This window comes from Thamnophis elegans, chromosome 1, assembly GCF_009769535.1.
Source record: "Thamnophis elegans isolate rThaEle1 chromosome 1, rThaEle1.pri, whole genome shotgun sequence".
Lineage (NCBI taxonomy): Eukaryota > Metazoa > Chordata > Lepidosauria > Squamata > Colubridae > Thamnophis > Thamnophis elegans.
Window position 1 is genome coordinate 178,037,795 of NC_045541.1, and position 24,760 is coordinate 178,062,554.

The 24,760-nt window shown below is 42.8% G+C and overlaps 1 protein-coding gene across 7 annotated transcripts in view; it reads left to right on the top strand.

Moving 5' to 3' along the window:
* The first annotated feature begins 322 nt into the window (after positions 1-322).
* PTPRS (protein tyrosine phosphatase receptor type S) overlaps positions 323-24,760 on the top strand; it is a 253,282-nt gene continuing 228,844 nt past the window's right edge. For 5 of the 7 annotated variants that reach the window (XM_032228565.1, XM_032228491.1, XM_032228855.1 and 2 more), the window contains exon 1: positions 324-435. The gene's annotated coding sequence lies outside the window, so the exon portion shown is untranslated. Of the gene's footprint in view, positions 436-24,760 lie in introns of all 7 variants that reach the window. The other 2 variants (XM_032228406.1, XM_032228699.1) reach the window with 1 other exon arrangement.

Genomic DNA, 24,760 nt, shown 5'->3' on the forward strand with positions numbered 1-24,760 from the left:
GATCCATCCATCCCTCCATCCCTTTCTCTTCTCTTCTCCTCTCCCCTCCTCCTCTCCCCTCCTCTCACAGTCCATCCATTTGATCCATCAATCCGTCCATTTCATCCATCTTCCCATCCTTGTAAATGCAATAAATCTTTTTTTTTAAAAAAAAAAATCAGATATTTCCCGCATGGCAAACCTAATTGCTGGCATCTTTTACGCCCCTCCCTCAACACCCCCTCCTCCTTTCCCTCCTCCTCCCCGGCTGTTCCCCTCCCTCTCCCCTCCTCCCTCCCCTCCCCACCCGCTCCCCTTCTCCGTGGGGCCCCCTCCAAGCTCCTCCCACTCGCTGCGCCTTCAAAAGTTGGATTAACCCGAACTATAGGAGCCTGTTTGCTGTTTCTGGCGAGGCTGGAGGGGGGGGAAAGAGACCCCGGGTCTGCGACTGGATGGGTAAATTGGAGATTAAGTTACTTTTTTCTTGTTGTGGTGGTTGCTTTGTTTTGGGGGAAAAATAAATTAAAAAAAGATGCATTGTCGCTTAGATCTCTGCAAAAGAGGAGGGGGTGTCGAAGATCCTTTCTGGCTTGGGGGTGGGTGCTGAAAAAAATCACGAATGGGTTGAAATCTATCTCTAGATTTAATTTTTGAGTTTATGTTGTTGTTCTGCTTTGAATCTTGCTGCTTCTTTCTGCGCCTTCCCTGAGCCGCCGCTTCTCCATCGTCCCGTTTCTCCCTTCCAAATTATTATTATTATTATTTAAAAATTGGGCTGCTCCCTCCAGCCAAAATTGGGATTATAAAAGAGCCCCGTCCTGGGGTTCAATGCGGTTTCTCGTTTTTTGGGGGAATTGGGGGGGGGGTTGGAGTTCCCTCTTAATTAGAAGCAGATGGGACCCCCAGGCGATCCAGAAAGAGTGTTTCCCCTTTTTGGGGGGAGGGGGTGTTTCAGGAGACCCCCCCACGCCACAAATTTGGAGGGAGGGGGAAATCCTTGCCCTGCACCCCTTTTTTCCAGTTGGGTTGGGTGGGTGCAAACTTTTTGGATTTTCCGTTGGGAAATTTTAAGATGGGGAAGCCTGACGCTTTTCTCCATTGCAACCGAGAACGCGTTGAAAAATACTTTTTTTTCCCAACGCTCTTTGTACCTTCCACTTCTCTTCGCCGACAAACTCACTTTTTCCTTTTTATTTGAGATGCAGAAATTTTGCATTTTTTCTCCCTTTTATTTCTCTCTCTCTTGCAGGCAGGAAAACCCCCCGTTTTTGCATTTGCGCTCTTCCAGCCCCTCCTCTCTCTCTCTCTCTCTCCCCGTTGGTGTTTTTCTTTCTAGTTTTTCCTCCATTCCTCTTCTCTCTCACCCATTTTTTTTTTTTTGCTTTCTTTTAAACCAATCCCCTGCTTTCAGCTGGAGAAAGGAGACGGTTAACATTTTGCATATGTGTGGGGAGGGGAAGGGCAGGAAAAAAAACCCAGGCTGCCCCTCTTCCCTACGTTTGGCCACCCTACGCTAGAAATCAAAATACGATTTTTGCAGAAAATAAAATCCGAGGATTGGGCCCCTAGGAATTCCTGCGGCCCGTTTTTTTTTTTTTTAAATTATTTTAGTTCTTTGCATTTCTTCTTTTTCTCTTCTTTTTTCCCTTTCTTTTTTTCCCTTTTTTATTTTATATTCCTTTTCTTTTTGTTGTCGTCTTTTTCTTCTTTTCATTTATTTTTTCTTTTCTTTTCGGTTAAAGAGAGAAAAAGCTGGGTTCTCCATGTGTGGTGGCTGTTCTTGTTTTCGTTCTCTTTTGTCTCATTTGTATCCCAAATTCCAGGGGAAGAACAAAAGAGGTTTTGCAACCAAGTGGAAAAAGAATTTTAAAAAAAACTTTTGCATTCTGATTGCAGGGTTCTGTATTTGGTGTTGTGTGTGTGTGTGTGTGTGTTGTTGTTGTTTTTTTCTTTCTTTCTTGGAGTCTTTTTTTTTTTTTTTTACAAAATAACAAGGGTTTGTTTCATTGGGCCTGATGTGGATTCAGGAGTTTTGTTGCAAAGCATATTAGCAACCATCACAAAAAAATGAATTTGACCCTTTGGTTGTCTTTGAAGCGGGATGCATTTCATTTCCACCAAGGCTTTTAAGAAGGGTGAGCGGGTGTGCAAATGAAATTTTGGAATTTTTGCTTAAAATCTAGAGACGCCACTGATTTTGATTTCTTCCCCCTCTCTTCCCTCCCTCTCTCCCAACCAGCGTCTTAAAATTATTCCTGTTTTTTTATTCAGCGATTAATGAACAAAAGATGGTTGATCTACTATACGAATCTATAGGATTTAAATCAAGTGTTTCTCAAACTTGGCAACTTTTAAGGCAAATGGACTTCAACTCCCAGAATTCCCTAGCCATCCTAGGGGATTCTGGGAGTTGAAGTCCACCTGTCTTAAAGGGGCCAATTTTGAGAAACATTGATTTAAACCAGGGATACCCAAGCTCTGCTGGCTGGAGAATTCTGGGAATTGAAGTCCACAAGTCTTAAAGTTGCCAAGTTTGGAGACCTCTGATTTAAACATTAGAAGTGAGTTATTTAACCCAAAATGAGATACCGCTTTCTTCTGAATCTTGATGGGTCTGAGCAAATAGCAATCTGCTATTTGCAATCAATGCCTTTTTTCCCAGCTTTTGAATGCAAAGCTTGTTCTGTGTCATCCTTCACAAAGTCACAAACCTTTCAGCGACCAAGAAAAGAGGGGAGATACAGTTACTGAGAATCGAACTGACCAACAGACATTTAAATGTTAACAGGGGAAGAATATTCTGGGTGGTGGGGAACTTTTCCAGAGTTTTGGGTTGAGAGTTCTTGGTTCCCACCCATCCAGAGGCCAGGCACCCTTTGGCTCTGTGGGACTGTAATTTCCATCATCCCCAGCCACAAAAGCCACATTGGTTGGGGGTGAGAGGGAGATTTTACCCAATGCGAGTAGTCCTCGTCTTACAACCGTTCATTAAATGACCAAAAGTTACAAGAGCACTGAAAAAAAGTGACTTATGACTATTGCAGCATCCCCATGGACACAGGATTAAAATGTGGATGCTTGGCAACTGACTCATATTTATGACGGTTGCAGTGGCCAGGGGTCATGTAATCACGACGGGCTTACTAATTTAGCAGCTGCAGTGATTCCCATAACAACCTGTGGCAAGAAAGGTTGTAAAATGGGGCAAAACTCACTTAGCAACTGTCTTACAAAAATTTTGAGCTTGGCTGCGGTTGCAAGTCGAGGACTATCTATACGTATAGAGAAAAGCTGGTGGATCTTGATAGCATCGAAGAGTTTGACCCTTGCTATAAAGAAACTTTCCGGTGGCTGTGCAAAATGCAATAAATTCTGGTTTGCTTTCTCTGATCTTGGCTATGGGCTGAAGTGAATGGATGAGATGCCTTTTAGATTGTATTTGTGTGTGAAAGAGAGAGTGAGTCAGAGACAGGGAGAGAAGGAGAGAGGGAGAAAGAGAGGAGAGGGGGAGAGAGGGGAGAAAGTGGGAGAGGAGAGAGGGAGAGGAGGTCAGAGTGGGAGGGAGAGGGTGGGAGAAAGAGAGAAGGAGAGATGGAGGGAGGGGGAAAGGAGAGAGGGAGGGAGAAAAGGGGGGAAGGCAAAGTGGGGGAGGGAGGGAGGGAGAAAGTGAAGAAGAGATGAGAGAGAAAGTAGAGAGAGAGAGAAAAGAGGGGGAGAGAGGGAGAAAGAGTGGAGAGGGGAGAAAGTAGGAGAGGAGAGAAGGATAGAGGGAGAAGGAGAGGAGGTCAGAGAGTGGGAGGGAGAGGGAGGAAGAAAGAAAGGAGAGATGGAGGGAGGGAGAAAGGGGAGAGAGGGAGAGGGAAAAAGGGAAGGCAAAGTGGGGGAGAGAGGGAGAAAGTGAAGAAGAGATGGGAGAGAAAGGAGAGAGAGAGAAAAGAGGGAGAGAGGGAGAAAGAAGGAAAGGAGAGAGTGGGAGAGAGGGAGAAAGAGAAAGAAGGAGAGATGGAAAGAGGGAGGGGAGAAAGTGGGAGAGAGGGAGAGAGAAGGAAAGGAGAGGGGGAGAGAGTGAGAAAGAGGAGAGGTGGAGGGGAGAAAGTGGGGAGGAGAGAAGGAGAGGGAGAGGAGAAAGGGAGAGGAAGTCAGAGAGTGGGAGGGAGAGGGAGGAAGAAAGAAAGAAGGAGAGATGGAGGGGGAGAAGGGGGAGAGAGGGAGGGAAAAGGGGGGAAGGCAAAGGGGGGGAGAGAGGGAGAAAGTGAAGAAGAGATGGAAGAGAAAGGAGAGAGAGAAAAGAGAGAGAGGGAGAAAGAAAGGAGAAATGGAGAGAGATAGAAAATCAGAGAGAAGGGGAGAGAGGGAGAGAGAAGGAAAGGAGAGAGTGGGAGAGAGGGAGAAAGAGAAAGAAGGAGAGATGGAAAGAGGGAGGGGAGAAAGTGGGAGAGAGGGAAAGAGAAGGAAAGGAGAGAGGGAGAGGAGAAGGAGGAGAGACACAGGGAGAGATAAAGAAGGAGAGATGGAGAGAGAGAGAGAAATTCAGGGCCTGGGGATGCCTGTGATTGTCACTGATCTTCAATTTCCTGCCCTTTTGTGGCGGGAAAGAGATAACAATCAAGGCTGCCTCCTTAAACAGCCCCTAAAAAATGCAGCCTTCAGGCTGCTTCTGGTGTATTTCAGGTCTACTTCAGTCTATTTCTTGCATAGGGCCAGGTGGGCTTACCTGAGCAGAAGTGGGCAAATCTTGCCAACCAGGTCTAACCCCTCCCCCACCCCCCCACCCCAAAGCCTGCAATGACCTGGGGAAGAATTTGTGTTGTGTGGATCCTCACACACAACACACAAGCACCGCTGCTGTGTGAAAAGGGTGTTGTTTACAGAGTTGTGATTTATGAGTTTGCCATGGATGGTGTGGCCTTCATCCCCCCCCCCCCCTTTGTTCGGTGAAGAAGAGGTGGGAGACACCAAAGGGGAGGAGAGGAGGGACAAAGGATTGGGAAGGGAGCTTTATTTCAGATATTCTTTTAAAGCCATCTTTTCTCTTTCCTCAGTTTTTGGATGTGATTTCCTCCCTCTGAAGGGTTGAATGTTTGAGCCAAGGGGGGCTTCTCTACTCTTCATCCTTTCTTCCATCCCTCACTCCTTTTTTTCCTTTTATTGATCCATCCCCATCAATTTCTTGTTCCTTCCCTGCCCGTCAAACATTTTTCTCTTCTTCCATTTCTTTGTCTATTCTTTCTTTCTCTCTTTCCCCTTTTACTTGTTCTGTTTTCCTTCCTTTCTGCTCTTCCTTCCTTTCCTCTTTCTTTCCTTTGCCCTTTTACATCTTCCTGTTTTCCTTCCTTTCCCTCCCTCTTTCCTCTTTCTTTCTCTCCTTTCCCCCTTTTTTACTTCCTCCTGTTATTCTTTCTTTCTTCTTTCTTTCTCTCCTTCCTTCCCCTTTTCCTTTGTCCTGTTTTCCTTCCTTTCTGATCTTCCTTCCTTCCCTCCCTTGTTACTCTTTCTTTCTCCTCTTCCTCCCTTTTTTACTTTCTCCTGTTATTCTTTCTTCTTTTTTTCTCTCCTTCCTTCCCCTTTTCCTTTGTCCTGTTTTCCTTCTTTTCTGATCTTCCTTCCTTCCCTCCCTTGTTACTCTTTCTTTCCCCTCTTCTTCCCTTTTTACTTCCTCCTGTTATTCTTTCTTCTTTCTTTCTCTCCTTCCTTCCCTTTTTCCTTTGTCCTGTTTTCCTTCCTTTCTGATCTTCCTTCCTTCCTTTCTTTTTTTCTTTCTTTCATCTGATTCCTTCCTCCATTTACTTGCTCCTGTTGTTTTCTTCCTACCTTCCCTCTTCCCTCTTTCTTTCTCTCCTTCCTCCCTTTTTCCTTCCTCCTGTTATTCTTTCTTTCATTCCTTCTTTCTTTCCCCCACCCATCTCTTTCTTCCCTTCCTCTGTCCCTCCCTTTTTCCTCCCCTCCTTCTTTCTTTTTCCTTCTTTTCTTCTCAGATTAGGCCCTTGGCTGTCTGTGGAAAGCAGTATTCATCCTCAAACACAGAATTTTCTGTCATTTCTCTTAACAGTTTGATATTTATAGCCCAGCCCTGCTCCGCTGTGTGTGGGAAAAAGAGGAAAAGGGAGGCTGGGAGAGGGAGGAGGGGAGGCAAAATGGAAGCTTTACATAAGAATTAATTTAGTTTGTTCAAAATGTGTCAGTGTGAGGTGTGCATTTGCGCTCCTTTGATTACCAAATACCTTCAATCTCTTCCTTTTTTAAAACAATTTCTCACTTGTTCGGGGTTTTTTTTTCTTTTTCCTTTTGAAAGTAGACAGACACAAAATGGTCCCTTGGGAAAGAGAGGGAGAGAAAGAGAGAGGTGTTTGTACAATTTTCTCCGTCTCATAGCAATGCTTGGGGTAAATACTGTATATTTTTTTTCTCAAATTATGCACAGAATAGTAGGTCTCCAAACTAGCTGTGATGTGAAGGTTTTGGGGGACAAAACCTTTAGACGCAGGGTTAAGAGTTGAGTGAGTTTCTTTTTCCAGACAAAGAATATCGAGCCTTTGGCATATAGATAACACTACTTTTAAAAACAAAACAAGAAGTTTCTAGTCCTCATGATTCCGAGTTAAACAAAATGCATGCAGTTCTTTTACATCCTCCGCCCTGTGGCTTTCTTAAATCCACTGGTAGGATCTAAGGAATGTTCCTTTAATCCAGTGATTTAATACCAAACTTTTTTCGTTTACAAATAGTCCTTGATTTACAACCATCAGTATGGTGACCATTCAAAATTAACAATGGCACTGATATGACCGTTTTTCATATTTACGACCGTCGCAGCATCTCCTTGGTCACATGATCAAAATTTAGCCTCTTGGCAACTGACTTGTATTTATGACGGTTGCAGCGTCCCGGGATCACACCATCCCCTTTTGCGACCTTCCGAAAAGCCACGTCAAGGGGGAAGACAGATTCACTTAACAACCGTGTAACTAATTCAACAGCTGCAATGATTTATTTAGCAGTTGTGGCAAGAAAGCTCGTACAACAGAGCAAAATGGACTTAACAGCCATCTTGCCTAGCAACGGAAATGCTGGGCTCAATTGTGTTTGTAAGTCGAGGACTATCTGTATGACCGAAACTGCTTCTCACAATGTATTATCAAATGGTCTGAGGACCGTCCTTAAGTCTCTTCATTCAGCATCCTCCTAACCTTGAAAGGTCGCTGAACGAATGGTCGTAATTCGAGGACAGCCTATAGTGTAAAAATGAACGGCGTTGAATTTATTTATTTCTCTCTGTCTGTCTCTCTCTGGATAGATAGATGGATGGATGGATGGCTGGATGGATGGATAGATGGATAGATGGATAGAAAGATAGGTAGGTAGAAAATAGATAGAAAGAAGATAAATAGAAAGAAAGAAAGATAGATAGATAGATAGATAGATGATAGATAGATAGATAGATAGATAGAAGATAGATAGATAGATAGATAGATAGATGAAAGATAGATAGAAGATAGATATAGATAGATGATAGATAGATAGATAGATAGATAGATAGATAGATAGATAGATATAGAAAATAGATAGATAGATAGATAGATAGATAGATAGATAGATAGATAGATAGATAGATAGATAGATAGATAGATAGATAGAAGATAGATAGATGGATAGATAGATAGAAAGGTAGAAAATAGAAAGAAGATAGATAGATAGATAGATAGATAGATAGATAGATAGATAGATAGATAGATAGATAGATAGATATACAGCGGCTAAGGTTGGCAGTTCAGTGGTTCAAATCCCTAGCTTCACATAACAAAGTGAGCTCCCATTACTTGTCCCAGCTTCTGCCAACCTAGCACTTTGAAAGAACGTAAAAATGCAAGTAAAAAAAATAAGAACCACCTTTGATGGAAAAGTAATAGTGTTCCGTGTGCCTTTGGCATTGAGTCATGCCTGTCACATGACCACGGAGACGTCTTCGGACAGTGCTGGCTCTTCGGCTTTGAAACAGAGATGAGCACCGTCCCTAGAGTCGGGAATGACTAGCACATATGTGCGAGGGAAACCCTTATCTTTATATACATATACATATAAATATACATATAACATACATACATACACACATAAATAAATAAATAAATAAATAATTTGAAGTCCATTTAAGCCTCCCTGCCGTGATGGCTAATAGGTTCATGTGTCATTTTCCAATGAGTGAAATAAAAAAAGCACTTTTATCCAATTTTGGATAATTTAGCACTGCTTTAATGCTTCCCATAGATTATACACCCATTTTTTTAATTTTAATTTTCCCTGCAACGCACACATTTTAAGAAGCTGCTTTGTGCCATGCTCACCCCCCGGCCCCCTGCCCGCAAAGCGACAGGAGTTGCCACATCGGATATCCCCAGTTTGATGCAGTGACTCCTGCAAGGGGGGTGGGGGTGGCAGTGGGTTTCCATTTTTGAGGGTTGGCTCTTCTGCAATCCATGTATGTCTCCGTACAGGGAGTCCTCGACGTACGACCGCAATGGAGCCCAAAATTTCTGTTGTTAAGTGAGGCATTATGTGAGTTTTCCCCAATTTTATGACCTTTCTTGCCTCCGTTGTTAAGTGAATCACCCCAGTTCTTAGATTAATAACATGGTTGTTAAGTGAATCTGCCTTCCCCACATTAGGGTAGTGCCAAATAAATCTCTGTTGCTAAGCAATCCAAAATAAATCGTACTAAATTCATAGAAGATCAGAGGGCAGCAGATTAATAATAGCAACTTGATCAGGGGCGGGTTTCAATTTTTTTTGCTACCGGTTCTGTGGGTGTGGCTTGTTTGGTGGGTGTGGCTTGTTGGCCATGTGGTGATGGGTGTTGCTTGTTGGCCATGTGACTGGGTGGGCGTAGCTGGTTGGTCATGTGACTGGGTGGGCGTGGCCAACTTGACGTCACTCACGTCAAGCGGCGCCTTGCCTGGCCTCTCCTTCCCTCAAAGGCCTCTCAACGAGATACAATTTCTCTATTTTATTTACTACTTCTGAACATCCAAAATATACTATTTAATCCTATGTATATGCATATATGCCATATGTGTACATACATTACATAGTATAGAGTGTGTATAGGCACACCCATAGATACATTATCTAATATATATATATATATATATATATATATATATATATATATATATATATATATATATATATATATATATATATATATACTGTATGCGTATGTACTTGATCAAAGGAAGAAGAGAAAGTCTGCAACAGGTTGGACTGGATGACCTCTGGAGTTTTTCTCCAAAATGGTGATTTGGTGACCCCGTGTCTTATCTAGGGAAGAAAACAGTGGCATTCATCCCAGTGGCTTTATAACATCACAATCAAAAGGAATAAAGTCCGTGCACACCAAACATGAAGGAATGTAAATAGTATAATTGACTAGAGGAGTGTTGCCACTTGCCTAAAGGTAGCATAATAGGAGAGAGGGCAGGTTTAAAATTGGTTTTAATTTGAGCAGCTGCAAATAAAAAAAGGCCCAACCCAGCTTTTCAGGGATATGAAAGATCAGGATTTTCAGCCCAAGTGGCTTTAAGGTGGGTGGACTTCCACTCCCAGAATTCCCCAGTCAGCATACTTTAAGGTGGGTGGACTTCAGGGGTGGGTTTCAACCGGTTCACGGCGGTCCCTGCGAACCGGTTGGTCGCCGAACCCGGAAGTAAGTAACTTCCGGGAATGGCGAAGGGCGCGCCCGCCTGCCCGCGGTCCTTACCCGGTTTTGACGAGTTCTGCGCTTCCACGCATGCGCAGGATGCATACAGCACCTGTGCAATCGTCCAGGAGCAGCTGGAGCGTCACGCAGACGCTAGTACGCATGCGTGCACCGCACGCGTGCACGAGGACGCCTCCGGCCCCGTTCCAACCGAACCGGTTGGAATGGGGCGAGAAACCCACCCCTGGTGGACTTCAACTCCCAGAATTCCCCAGTCAGCATACTTTCAGGTGAGTGGACTTCAACATCCAGAATTCCCTAGTCAGCATATTTTCAGGTGGGTGGACTTCAACTCCCAGAATTCCCCAGTCAGTATACTTTGAGGTGGGTGGACTTCAGCTCCCAGAATTCCCTAGTCAGTATACTTTGAGGTGGTGGACTTCAGCTCCCAGAATTCCCCAGTCAGTATACTTTGAGGTGGGTGGACTTCAACTCCCAGAATTCCCCAATCAGGAAATCTGCCTGAGGAATTCTGGGAGTTGAATTCCTCTCATCTTAAAATATATTGGTGGAGGAATTTTGGGGGTTGAAATCCACCCATCTTAAGACATGCTGGCTGTGGAATTCTGGGAGTTTAAATCTGCACATCTTAAAGCATGCTGATTGAGGAATTCTGGGAGTTGAGGTCCACCCATCTCAAAGCAACGCAGGTTGAAAAACACTGGATTACTGTCTCCAAGTGAGGAGTGCAATTAATACCAGTTAAATTATTATTCCCTACTCCATAGACACAGGAAGGCTGTGTGAAAAATCTGATTTTTTGCGGGATGAGAAGAATAATAAATAGGCAGGTCTCTGCCAGATAATACTTTATATTTTTTCTTTACTTGACCGTGGGAAAACATCTGTCCAAGTTTCTTTCTCTCTTTTTCTGTTGTTGTTTCGGGTGGTGTGGGTTTTTGAAGGCACCCTTTGGAAAGTTGGCGGGATATTGTGGGTCATGCCCCTGTTCAGTGGTGTGGCTGAAGGGCTGTCTCCTCTGCTCAGCTTCTCCTCTTTTTCTGATTGCCGGAAGCTGTGTTGTAGAACTTCCACATTCAGGAGCAGTTAAGCTCAGAGTGTTGGGCTCTTGAGGCAGGCATACAACAGAGACTCTGCTATTGAGCCCCCTTAAACCAAAAGGAGCCGAGGTGGTGCAGTGGTTAAATGCAGCACTGCAGGCTACTTCAGCTGACTGCAGTTCTGCAGTTCAGCTGTTCAAATCTCACCGGCTCAAGGTTGACTCAGCCTTCCATCCTTCCGAGGTGGGTAAAATGAGGACCCGGATTGTTGTTGGGGGCAATATGCTGACTCTGTAAACCGCTTAGAGAGGGCTGAAAGCCCTATGAAGCGGTATATAAGTCTAACTGCTATTGCTATAGTTGAGTTTCTGCCTTTCGGTTGCCAAGGAGGAAACCCAAAAGGCTTTTAAAAATATACATATATATATTTTTTTAAAAAAACTTTAAATGGGATCACAATGCTGATTACAAAATGCTGGCATTTTTGAACTTTATTTTTTTGGGGGGGGGGGATTATTGGATGCAGCAATCCAAGTGGTTGTTTTATAGACCCTGATTGTGCTCTGAAGTTATTTTCAATAATAATAATTTAATAAAAGAAAGACTGTGGATTAGTGGTTAAAGCACCGGTTTAAAAACCAGGAGATGGTGAATTCGTCTCGCCTCAGGCAGAGATCAGCTGGGAGATTTTGAACCAATCACAAAGAGATGCTCGTTCTAGTCCCACCTTTGGCATGGAAGCAAGATGGGTGACTTGGGCCAATTGCCAGGAGACAGTGAGTTCTAGTCCCGCCTTTGATATAAAGCCAGCTGAGTGACTTTGGGCCAATCGCCAGGAGATGGTGAGGAGTAGAGTAGAGTAGAGTAGAGTAGAGTAGAGTAGAATAACAAAGTTGGAAGGGACCTTGGAGGTCTTCTAGTCCAACCCCCTGCTTAGGCAGGAAACCCTACACCATTTCAGACAAATGGCTATCCAACATCTTCTTAAAGACTTCCAGTGTTGGGGCATTTACAACTTCTGGAGGCAACTTCTGTTCCACTGATTAATTGTTCTCACTGCCAGGAAATTTCTCCTTAATTCCACGTTGCTTCTCTCCTTGATTAATTTCCACCCATTGCTTCTTGTACCTGTAACGCCTTCATCAGGAGGTCCTTGGGAACGTGGGACCAAAAAAATATATATATGACCAGATCCAATCTGAACATCTGGCTGTGAGAGGAACCATAGTAATAGTATTAATGGGAAAGGATAATAGGAAAATGTGTCTCCATCTGCATTTTTTTGCCCCAACAGCTGGGAAGCCGTTTGGAAAACAGTTTGCATTTTTCTTTTTTTTCTTTTTTTTCCTTCGTCCATTTTTCCACCCTGCACAACAACTGCCTGCCCCTCTTTGCTGCTTTACTGGGCCCAGAATTGGCAGTCGGTTAAATAAACAATGGCAACAGCTGAAAATCAGCTGCCGGAGGGGATACAGGCCTGGGTGTGTGTGTGTGTGTGTGTACAAGATGCCTTGAACCCCTGATCCTAGGATAAGCCTCCAGGTATTAGTGTGCTTAAGTGTGCTTCTTACAGCTGGAAGGTATGCGTTTTGGGGTTTCATTTTGTCTTTGTTGCCTAAGCAGCTGAAACGTTCGTTGGCATGGAGAGGCTTGGATTGTGTAGGTTTTTGGCTGTAGCAATGTGTTAGAGTGTGGGACGCTTTGGGGTGCCGGCTGTGTCCTTTTCTAGCCCATTCTGGGGGTCCTTGTCTTGCCTTCACCGTATGGGAGCCTTCCCTGAGGGTTTTTGGATGTTGCCTGAATCGCTGATGGCGTTTTGCAGGCTGTACAGCAGGGTGGGGTTTATTTTGCCTCGGAAGGGAGGCCACCAGGAGATCTCAGAAGGGGAGGTTGAATTGGAAAATTAAGAAAACGAACTCAGAAGGAGGCCAGGATAGTCCACTTCTGTAATACTGAGGAAACTAGATTTTTACATTTCTGGTTTTAGATTTTTACTTTGATTTCTTTTAATATATCTGTTAACGGACTGGAATTTTGACTGTTCCAAATATGGATGGTTAGCAAGTGGTTCGTATTGATAATGGTTGCAGCCTCCCGGGGTCATGTGATCCCTTTTTGCGACCTTCTGACAAGCAAAGTCCATGGGGAAGCCAGATTCACTTAACAGCCGTGATACTTACTTAACAACGGAGATAACTCACTTAACAACTGCAGCAAGAAAGGTTGTAAAATGGGGCAGAATTTCATTTAACGACTGTCTCGCTTAGCCACAGAAGCTTGGGGCACAATTGTGGTCATAAGTCAAAGACTACCTGTATTTCATAGAATTACAGACTTGTGGTTTCGAGGGATGGATAGCAGATAGATAGATAGATAGATAGATAGATAGATAGATAGATAGATAGATAGATAGAGCAATAGCAGTAGCACTTAGACCTGTATACCACTTCACAGTGCTTTACAGACTTCTCTAAGCAGTTTACAGAGTCAGCTTCTTGCCCTCAACACAGAAGGATGGAAGGGTGAGTCAACCTTCAGCCTGGTGAGATTTGAACTGCCAAATTTTAGGCTGAGGATAGATAGCTAGAAAGATAGATGGATGGATGGATGGATGGATGGATGGATGGATGGATGGATGGATGGATAGAGCTAGATAAGTAGGTAGGTAGATGGATAGATAGAGATAGATAGATAGATAGATAGATAGATAGATAGATAGATAGATAGATAGATAGATAGATAGATAGATGAGAGGATGGATGGATGGATAGATAGATGAGAGATAGATGATAAGATAGATGGATGGATGGATGGATGGATGGATGGATGGATGGATAGATAGATAGATAGATAGATAGATAGGAAATAGGATGGATGGATGGATAGATAGATGAGAGATAGATGATAAGGGATGGATGGATGGATAGATGGATAGATAGATGAGAGATAGATGATAAGATGGATAGATGGATGGATAGATAGATAGATAGATAGATAGATAGATAGATAGATAGGAAATAGGAAATAGGAAATAGGAAATAGGAAAGTGGATGGATGGATAGATAGATGAGAGATAGATGATAAGGGATGGATGGATAGATAGATAGATGATAGATAGATAATGATAGATAGATAATGATAGATATAGATAGATAGGAAATAGGATGGATGGATGGATGGATGGATAGATGAGAGATAGATGATAAGATGGATGGATGGATGGATGGATGGATGGATGGATGGATAGATAGATAGATAGATAGATAGATAGAGCTAGATAAATAGATGAGAGCTAGATAGATACAGATAGAGAGACAGATAGAGAGATCGATGATAGAATGGATGGATGGATGGATAGATTTGATTTTATTAACATTTGTAGGCCGCCCTTTTCCCTGAGGGGACTCAGGGCAGCTCACATAAAATCAGGGAGGGGAAGTACAAACAATGACATAGACACATATAATAAAAGTAATAAACACATAGACACATATAATAAAAGTAATAAGCAACATACATTCATCATTCGGGAGGGGTAACTATCCTTGTCCCCAGGCCTGACGGGCTAGCCAGTTCTTGAGGGCTGTGCGGAAGGCCAGGACGGTGGAGAGGGTACGAATCTCCACGGGGAGTTCGTTCCAAAGGGTCGGGGCTACTACTGAGAAGGCCCTCCTCCTTGTAGTTGCCAGCCGGCACTGGCTGGCCGATGGAATACGGAGGAGGCCCAATCTGTGTGATCTAATTGGTCGCAGGGAGGTGATTGGCAGGAGGCGGTCTCTCAAGTATCCAGATCCACTACCATGAGAGATAGATGATAAGATAGATAGATAGATAGATAGATAGATAGATAGATAGATAGATAGATAGATAGATAGAGCTAGATAGATATGTTACAGCTAGATAGATACAGAGAGATAGAGAGACAGATAGACAGAGATGATAGATAGATAGATATGAGCGATAGATATATACAGACAGATAGAGAGACAGACAGAGACAGATAGAGATGAAAGATAGATTAGATAGATGGATGGATGGAGAGAGAGACAGACAGACAGAATCAGAATCAATCACATGGCAATTGCCACCCACCCATATTTTGATCACATGACTATTATGACACTGCCACAATCATAAGTGCGAGGACTGGCCATAAGTCCCTTTTTTTCAGTTATACCTTCACACAGTCGCTAAACAGATGGTCGTACATCGAGACCTACCTGGCCTCCCAATGCATCCCTTCCTCTTGCCAGCCCGACTTGGAATTCTGGGAGTTGTAGTTCCCACCCACCCGAGGCCGCCTCCTTATGAGGATTATAATGTGTAACATTTTAAAATAGCAAGCCCTCTTGGAAGGCCTGCCTGGACCACAAGGCCGGTGGGCCGAAAGTTCAACAGAGAAACACAGACACAGCAACGTGGCTCACAACAACAACAACAATTTTTTAAAGTAAAATCAGCAATTTTCTCCCTCTGGTTGTCTCGAGGCTGTCAGTCAAAATTTGGGCTTTTGATCCTCCAATCCCAGAGTTTTTATTTTCAGCTTTTGCAAACAATGGCCAACTATCTTAAAGTCAGATTTAGCCCAAAATGAGATTGGCTTTTTTGCGGGTTCCTACGTCAGCGAACTGGGCTGGAGCAGCTTTTAAGGCCCAGTTTCGGGTGTTCGGGATGGCGAGAGCTGCTTTGATGTTTCCCAATTGTGGGTTGTTGTGATCTTTTTTGTGTTTCCAGGAGGTTTGTGTTTGCAGGAGGCTTAAGCTGAAACAGCAGAGTGGATTGATTTTTTTTATTTCTTCTCCTCTGGTGGAAAGAAAAATGAACAGAAAGAAGGATGTGAAGGAGGGGGAGAGAGAGAGAGCAGACACTGTAAAACAGGGATATCCAACCTTGTTAACTTTTAAGATTTGTGGACTTCAACTCCCAGAATGCTGGCTAGGGAATTTCGATTTCTTCTTCCTTCCCTCCCTCCCTCCCCCTCACCTGTCCTCCATTTCTTCCCATTTCTCTTCCCTCTATTTCTCCTCCCTTACCTCCCTCCCTCCCTCTCACCTGTCCTCCATTTCTTCCCATTTCTCTTCCCTCTATTTCTCCTCCCTCCCTCCCTCTCACCTGTCCTCCATTTCTTCCCATTTCTCTTCCCTCCATTTCTCCTCCCTCCCTCTCACCTGTCCTCCCTGTCTTCCCATTTTTCTTCCCTCCATTTCTCCTCCCTTACCTCCCTCCCTCTCACCTGTCCTCCATTTCTTCTCATTTCTCTTCCCTCCATTTCTCCTCCCTCCCTTCCCTCCCTTCCTCTCTCCCTTCGTCCCTCTCACCTGTCCTCCATGTCTTCCCATTTTTCTTCCCTCCATTTCTCCTCCCTCCCTTCCTTCCCTCCCTCTCACCTGTCCTCCATGTCTTCCCATTTTTCTTCCCTCCATTTCTCCTCCCTCCCTTCCCTCCCTCCCTCTCACCTGTCCTCCATTTCTTCCCATTTCTCTTCCCTCTATTTCTCCTCCCTCCCTTCCTTCCTTCCTTCCCTCCCTTCGTTCCTCTCACCTGTCCTCCCTTCCCATTTCTTTCCCCTCTATTTCTCTTCGCTCCCTCCCTTCCTTCTCCACTCCCTCCCTCTCTCCTCCTCCCCTTCTTCCCTTTTCTCTTCCTTCTAATTGTGTAAAGCAGGGGTCTCCAACTTTGACCACTTTAAGACTTGTGGACTTCAACTCCCAGAATTCCTCAGCCAGCAAAGCGAAGCTCCTGCTTACAGCTGAGGAATTCTGGGAGTTGAAGTCCACAAGTCTTAAAGTGGTCAAGGTTGGAGACCCCTGGCGTAAAGGATGTTGTGAATTTTGCAATGCGGTTGCACAATCAAATCTTGGTCTGGTGTCCTTCCCCGAAACAAAACAGGGAGCGCGGGACATAGTGAAGATGCCAGAAGTTAATTTGACCGTGGCAAAAACAATCCAACATGGTAATTCATCTTTAAACATAATTGACATTCCAAGCATGTATTAGAATAATTCTCTCTGTACGGAATCATTTTTAATCAACAGGGAGGGTTGGAGATGTTGTCACACAACTTGTGGTCCCAAACATGCAGGTTTTCTCAGACTTAGTCACTTTAAGAGGGGTGGACTTCAACTCCCAGCATCCCCCAGTCAGCGTGGGTAGCTTCCCACGCCTCAAGTCAATGGGGTAAGCTGGATTCACTTAAGGACTACAAGATTCACTTAACAACTGCAGTGATTCACTGGCAAAAAGGCTGTAAAATCGAGTGTGACTTACTTAATAACTGCCTTGCTTAGCAATGGAAATTCTAGTTCCAATTGTGGACGTAAGTGAAGGATTACCTTTTACGAGTAGAAGCTTTGGGAGTCTGGAAAAGGGATAAGTTTCTAGTTCTCATTAAGGTGGGAAGCTCAGCCTGCTATAAAGGGGCTGCAGTAGAGATTCTCCACTCTTGCTTATGTTTAGCGAAGGAGAACGGGACAGGAGAGGAGGAGGAGGAGGAGGGAGGGAGCAGGAAGCAAGGAAGGAGGACAGGAAGAAAGGAAGGTGGGAGGGAAGAAAGAAGAAGGAAGGAAAGAAAGAAGAGTGAGGGAAGAAGAATGAAAGGGAGGAAGAAAAAGAAAGACAGAAAAAGGAGGAAGGGAGGAAAGAAGAAATAAAAAGACAGGAAAGAAAGAAAGAAGAGTGAGGGAAGAAGAATGAAAGGGAGGAAGAAAAAGAAAGACAGAAAAAGGAGGGAGGGAGGAAAGAAGAAAGAAAAAGAGGAAAGAAAGAAGAGTGAGGGAAGAAGAATGAAAGGGAGGAAGAAAAAGAAAGAAAGAAAAAGGAGGGAGGGAGGAAAGAAGGAAGAAAAAGAGAAGAAAGAAAGAAGAGGGAGGGAAAAAGAATGAAAGGGAGGAAGAAAAAGAAAGAAAGAAAAAGGAGGGAGGGAAGAAGAATGAAAGGGAGGAAGAAAAAGAAAGACAAAAAGGAGGGAGGGAGGAAAGAAGTAAGAAAAAGAAGAAAGAAAGTAGAGTGAGGGAAGAAGAATGAAAAGAAGGAAGAAAAAGAAAGAAAAGAAAAAGAGAGGGAGAAAAGAAAGAAAGAAAAAAGGGAGGACAGAAAGAAAGATTGACTTGATTCACACAGCATGTTAAACCTGGGTTAACAAAACTCATCAGTTATACCAAGATTATGTGCCACATCAAAACCACCAAATCCGTTCTTGGCTTCAACAGGATGAGTTGGCTCGTACGGGTTCGCCCCAGATTGAAGAAGCAAACTTAGAAGGCTGTTTTTAGCCAGCTTTAGGACGCACATGTGAATAATCATAAGCAGAATCAAACAATGTGCCATTCTTCTCCTCTCCGTCTCTGCCTTACACACAGGCACACCACACCCCGCGGGCGCCCTGCATCTCTTCTCCTTTCACTCAGAAATAAAAGCCATTTTCTCAGAAGGAAAGCTGGTTTCCTGGTCTTCTCTTCAGACCTGCCTGTTGTATTCCCTGCATAAATAAACTTTTGACCTGCTCAGGAATGAAAGACTCTGTGGCGAATTTCTGTTGACTGTACTTTCAAAGAGAACGGGAGCTTAGAAATAAACCCAGAAGGATTGGCAGCCAGATTTTGGGTTGGTGTGGGCGTGAGTGCGCACGCGCGCATGCTTAATATCTTGGGAATGTCTGTTATCCCAGGAACCCTTTCTCGGAGCCAGGGAAAAACCCAGGTTTCTAGTCCTCGGTGAGGCAGAGAGCGCCAAGTCTGATGTTGCAGCGATTCAGGGGGCTTTCAGCAGAGATGCTCGGCACACGCTTCCAGTCCTTAGCGAGACAGAGCAAAGTGTGAAATTGTAATAGTCCAGCGGGCTTCAACGGAGATTCTCGGTGTATGTTTCTAGTACTTAGTGAAGCAAAACAGCAAAGCTTGACATTGGAACAGTCTTGGGGGCAAAAGAAGAAAAGAAAATTGAAGGAAAATAGAAAAGAAAGGAAAAATATGCATTTAAAAAGTAGCTTCCGACATTCTGTGCAGCAGAAGTATGAATATATATTAAACATCCCCCCCCCTCTCTAAAATTATATCACTCCACTGTCTATCATTTTAACTGCCCAATCAACAAAACCAGAGATCACAAAGTCTTTTTTTTCTCCATTTCAATGCAAACGGATCATATGGCTGGTCCTCAACTTACAACCACAATTCAGCCCAAAATGTATGTTACTAAGTGAGAAATCTGTTCGGTCAGTTTTGCCCCATTTCATGACTTTTCTTGCCAGCGTTGTTAAGTGAATCGCTGCAGTTCTTCATCTGAAGGTAAACCATGTGGCCACGGGGATGCTGCAACTGTTGTAAGTGCGGGAAACAGTAATACTTTGGATGGTCACTAAATGGACTGGTGTAATTCGAGGCCTACCTGCATTTTAAAATTTTCCATTTTTCCTCAAAGCAGCCTCCGTGTCTGTGTGTATAAATTCCAGTCACCAGTAAAATAGAGATAGTCCATTTCCCTAATTTAAAAAAAATAACAACTAAATTCATCCATTTCAGCAAAGTCTGTCAAACTTTGCTAACCATTTTTCTCCAAACTGGGGAGTGTCCGTTTTTCCCCCATCTCGGTGCGTATAATAATTTTGTTCCTGTAATCATATATCGAAAGGAAGGAGCTTCGCGATGCGGTGTATTTTTAAAACAACTCAAAGCTATTTTAATCGATGAAATTTTGCTGGGCTGGATTGGGGGGGGGGGGTTCCTACTTTGCCCCTTTTCTTCAAGAAATGCTATGATGTGCCAGGAATATATTTTTAGATGCAACTCCTTGTTTGCTAGCAATGTTCAAAAGCGCACCAGAAGGGCCCAATATTAAAAGGTTACCTACAAGTGTCATGGAGAAGAAGAGAGAGGAAGAGAAAGACAACAGTTTTTTTCTCCCTCCTCTTCTCCTTCTTCCCATTTCTTCTTTCTTTATTTCTCCTTCCTTCCTTCCTCCCTTCCCATTTCTTCTTCTTTCCTTCCTTCCTTCTTCCCTCCCTCCCATCCCTCTATTTCTCCTTCCTTCTTTCCTTCCCATTTATCCTTCTTTCCTTCCTTCTTTCCTCCCTCTCTCCCCTCTATTTCTCCTTCCTTCCTCCCTTCCCATTTCTCCTTTCCTTCCTTCCTTCTTCCCTCCCTCTCTTCCCTCTATTTCTCCTTCCTTCTTTCCTTCCCATTTCTCCTTCTTTTCTTCCTTCCTTCTTTCCTCCCTCTCTCCCCTCTATTTCTCCTTCCTTCCTCCCTTCCCATTTCTCCTTCTTTCTTCCTTCCTTCTTTCCTCCCTCTCTTCCCTCTATTTCTCCTTCCTTCTTTCCTTCCCATTTCTCCTTCTTTTCTTCCTTCCTTCTTTCCTCCCTCTCTCCCCTCTATTTCTCCTTCCTTCTTTCCTTCCCATTTCTCCTTTCTTTCCTTCCTTCCTTCTTCCCTCCCTCTCTTCCCTCTATTTCTCCTTCCTTCTTTCCTTCCCATTTCTCCTTCTTTTCTTCCTTCCTTCTTTCCTCCCTCTCTCCCTTCCCTCTATTTCTCCTTCCTTCCTCCCTTCCCATTTCTCCTTCTTTCCTTCCTTCCTTCCCTCCCTTCCCATTTCTCTTCCCTCCATTTTTCCTTCTTTCCTCCCTTCCTTCCCATTTCTCCTTCCTTTTCTCCCTCCCTCCCTTCCCATTTATCTTCCCTCTATTTTTCCTTCCTCCCTCCCTCTATCCCTTCCCATTTCTCTTTCCTCCATTTCTCCTTCCTTCTTCAATCCCTCCTCCTTCTTCCTCTCCCCCTTCCCTCCATTTCTCCTCCCTCCCTCCCTTCCCATTTCTCTTTCCTCTATTTTTCCTTCCTTCCTCAATCCCTCCCCCTTCTTCCTATTCCTCTTCCCTCCATTTCTCTTCCTTCCCACTCTCCTCATCCCCTCCTTCCCATTTCTCTTCCCTCTATTTCCCCTTCCTTCCATTTTTCTACTCAATGAACTAGTAGCAAGTGTTTTTGTTGAATATTTGTGTTTAAGATTAGAAGGACTTGCCTCCAGAAGTTGTGGATGCGCCAACACTGGAAGTTTTTAAAGAAGAGATCGGAGAACCATTAGCAAGAGCCAAGGTGGCGCAGTGGTTAAATGCAGCACTGCAGGCTACTGCTAGATCAGCAGGTCAGCGGTTCAAATCTCACCGGCTCAGGGTTGACTCAGCCTTCCATCCTTCCGAGGTGGGTAAAATGAGGACCCAGATTGTTGGGGGCAATATGCTGACTCTCTGTAAACCGCTTAGAGAGGCCTGAAAGGCCTATGAAGCGGTATATAAGTCTACTGCTATTGCTATTGTCTGAAATGGTTGAGGGTTTCCTGCTTGAGCAGGGGGTTGGACTAGAAGACCTCCGAGGTCCCTTCCACTGCTGCGATTCTGTTAAGAGTTTCATTTTCTAACAATTTGCACCAAATTGCTTCCTTTCTCCCCATCCTTGTGCAGAGTGAATCCTTTGTCCAGAGAGAATATATTTCAATAATGCACTAAAGTTTATGGAGCATTTTTTATACACCACTTTTTTCCCCATTTATGAAGCCTGCTTCTTCAAAGCATTAAAGAAGAGAGAATAGGTCTTTTTAAAAAATCTCTCTGGATTCTAAATTGTAATTAGATGCAGCTTTTTAATAAAATGACACTAAAATAACCCAGCTGGTGATTGGGGTGGAAATGTGATTTGGTCCGCATTGCAGAAAATTCCATTATTATTATTATTTTTTTACTATTTAGGGGGTAAGATCTTTAATTTAAATTTTCCGGTCATAGAAAATTGAGAGAATTTGGTTGAAATAGCTAGCCAAATTTGATCCACAAAGACCAACAGATTATTATTATTTGGCTACGGCAAACATTAAGAATAACAGGCAGTCCTCAATTTATGACTCCAATTAAGCCCAAAATTTTCGTTGCTAAGCGAGACAGTTAAGTGAGTTTTGCTTTATTTTGCCACCTTTCTTGCCAGAGATGTTAAGGGAATTACTGCTGTTGTTAAGTTAGGATCTGGCTTCCCAATTCCTTTTTGTTGGTCAGTAGGTCGTAAATGGGGATCCTGTGACCCAGCGACACTGCGACGTTCATAAAAGGGGAGTCGGTTGCCAAGGGCCCGAATTTTGATCATGCGGATACTGCAACCGTCGTTAAGTGTGAAAAACGGTCATAAGTCACTTTTTTTCAGTCCCGTTGTAATTTTGGAGGAGTCACTAAACCAGTGTTTCTCAACCTTGGCAACTTGAAGATGTCCGGACTTCAACTCCCAGAATTCCCCAGCCTGGCTGGGGAATTCTGGGAGTTGAAGTCCGGACATCTTCAAGTTGCCAAGGTTGAGAAACACTGCACTAAACAAACTGTTATCAGTCATAAATCCTCGATTCAATGACCATTAATTAATTCAGCATTGAACGTTGCAGTCAAAGTGACTTATGAATGTTTTTCACACTGAACGACTGTTGCGGCATCCCCGTGGTCATCTGATCAAAATCCAGAGGCTTGGCAACTGACTCCTATTTACGACGGTTGCGTCCGCCTTTGCGACCATCTGACAAGCAAAGTCAATTGGGGAAGCCAGGTTCCCTTAAAAACCAACCGTGTTACTAACTTAATAACGTCGGTGATCCACCTATCCAGCAACCATGGCAAGAATAGTCGTAAAATGGGGTAAAATTCACTTAACAACAGCCTTGCTTAGCCACAGAACCTTTGGGGTCAATTTTTGGTCGTAAGTCGAGGACTACCTATAGAGAAACCCAACCCTGCTATTTATCCTAGCCAGAAAGAATTAAACATTTCCATAAATAGCTTAGAATCAAATAAAGAAAGTTATTTTCTTCTTCCATTTCCCTCCTGCCCATTCTCACATAATCATTTGTGGCTCAGCTTTATTTCTGAGGGCCGCAGGCTGAGATTTAATCTACCGCTCTCCATAAAATCATAGATTACATATGCAACTAAATCTGGACAGTAATTATATGTATTCGGGAAAGCACCTTTAATCAGCCTTTGCCCAGCCTGCTGTTGTCCAGATGTGTGTATAAATCTGAATCCTTCGTCAATGTCTTCCTTTGTTTTATCTACCGGGCAGGATTTATTTTAAACCTTAAATAGACGGGGATGGGAGTTGGAGTTGGAGTCCTTTGGAACGGCAGCCAAAAAGAAACAGCTGCTTTTCACTAGCTATCAGGCAACCCTGGAATAGAAGAAAAGAGAGAATAGAACGGAATAGAATAGAATAAGGAATAAAGAAAGAATAGAATAGAAAATAGAATAGAAAATAGAATAGAATAAGGAATAAAGAAAGAATAGAATAGAATGGAAAACAGAATGCAATAGAATATGGAATAAAGAAAGAACAGAATAGAGAATAGAATAGAATAGAAAATAGAATACAATAGAATACGGAATAAAGAAAGAATAGAATAGAATAAGGAATAAAGAAAGAATAGAATAGAAAATAGAATAGAAAATAGAATAGAATAAGGAATAAAGAAAGAATAGAATAGAAATTAGAATACAATAGAATATGGAATAAAGAAAGAATAGAATAGAGAATAGAATAGAATAAGGAATAAAGAAATATAATAAAGAATAGAATAGAAAATAGAATAGAATAAGGAATAAAGAAAGAATAGAATAGAGAATAGAATAAAGAATAGAATAGAAGAATAGAATAGAATAGAAAATAGAATAGAAAATAGAATAGAATAAGGAATAAAGAAAGAATAGAATAGAAATTAGAATACAATAGAATATGGAATAAAGAAAGAACAGAATAGAATAGAGAATAGAATAGAATAAGGAATAAAGAAATAGAATAAAGAATAGAATAGAGAATAGAATAGAATAAGGAATAAAGAAAGAATAGAATAGAGAATAGAATAAAGAATAGAATAGTAGAATAGAATAGAAAATAGAATACAATAGAATATGGAATAAAGAAAACAGAATAGAATAGAGAATAGAGTAGAATAAGGAATAAAGAAAGAATAGAATAGAATAAGGAATAAAGAAAGAACAGAATAGAATAGAGAATAGAATAAAGAATAAAGAAAAAATAGAATAAGGAATAAAGAAAGAATAGAATAGAAAATAGAATACAATAGAATAGAAATACAATACAATACAAGGAATAGAATACAATACAGAGAATACAATAGCAATAGCACTTAGACATATACCACTTCATAGTGCTTTTACAGACCTCTCTAAGTGGTTTACAGAGTTAGCCTCTTGCCCCTAACAATCCGGGTCCTCATTTTACCCATCTCTGAAGGATGGGAGGCTGAATCAACCTTGAGCCAGTGAGATTTGAACTGCCGAACTGCAGCTAGCAGTCAGCTGAAGTAGCCTGCAATACTGCACTCTAACCACTGCGCCACCTTGGCTCTTTAATAGAAAGGTTCTAATGGAATTGAAAAGTTCTAATGGTTGCAACAGTTGTACGTGTGAAAAAACGGTTGTAAGTCACTTTTTTCAGTGCCACTGTAACTTCAGGTGGTTGTTAAACCAGCAGTTGTAAATCGAGGAGTAACTGTACTCGGTGTGTCATCTTCCAAGTGGCCACCAAGGGGCAGCAGAGAGACGCCAAAGAACTCTTTCCTGCGCTCTGGTGGCACAGGAGATTTTGACACTTGATTTAAGAGGTCTAAATTGGTACGGTGTGTTTTTTTTTATAGGACAGAACAAATCCAGAGGAAGAATTATTGGCTGACCGAGAAGTCCCATCTAATGCAAATGACCCCAGCCTCTTTTCCTGATCCATCCCATCCGGATGTCCATTTATTTGGGGGAGGGGGAAGGCCTGCCACAAAGGGTTAAATTAAAAGCAGGCGACACAATTCCAAGAATGTTTTCTTAAAATAAATTGGAGGAGGAAATTTAATCCAGTTGGGGCCCCTTGGTTTGGTGTTTGTATGAATTCCTCTGAAGCAGTGGGGTTTCCCCTATCTTTTCAGAAGTAAGGCACCATCCGGTCTGCAGGAATTCATTCATTCATTCATTCATTCATTCATTCATTCATTAATTAATTAA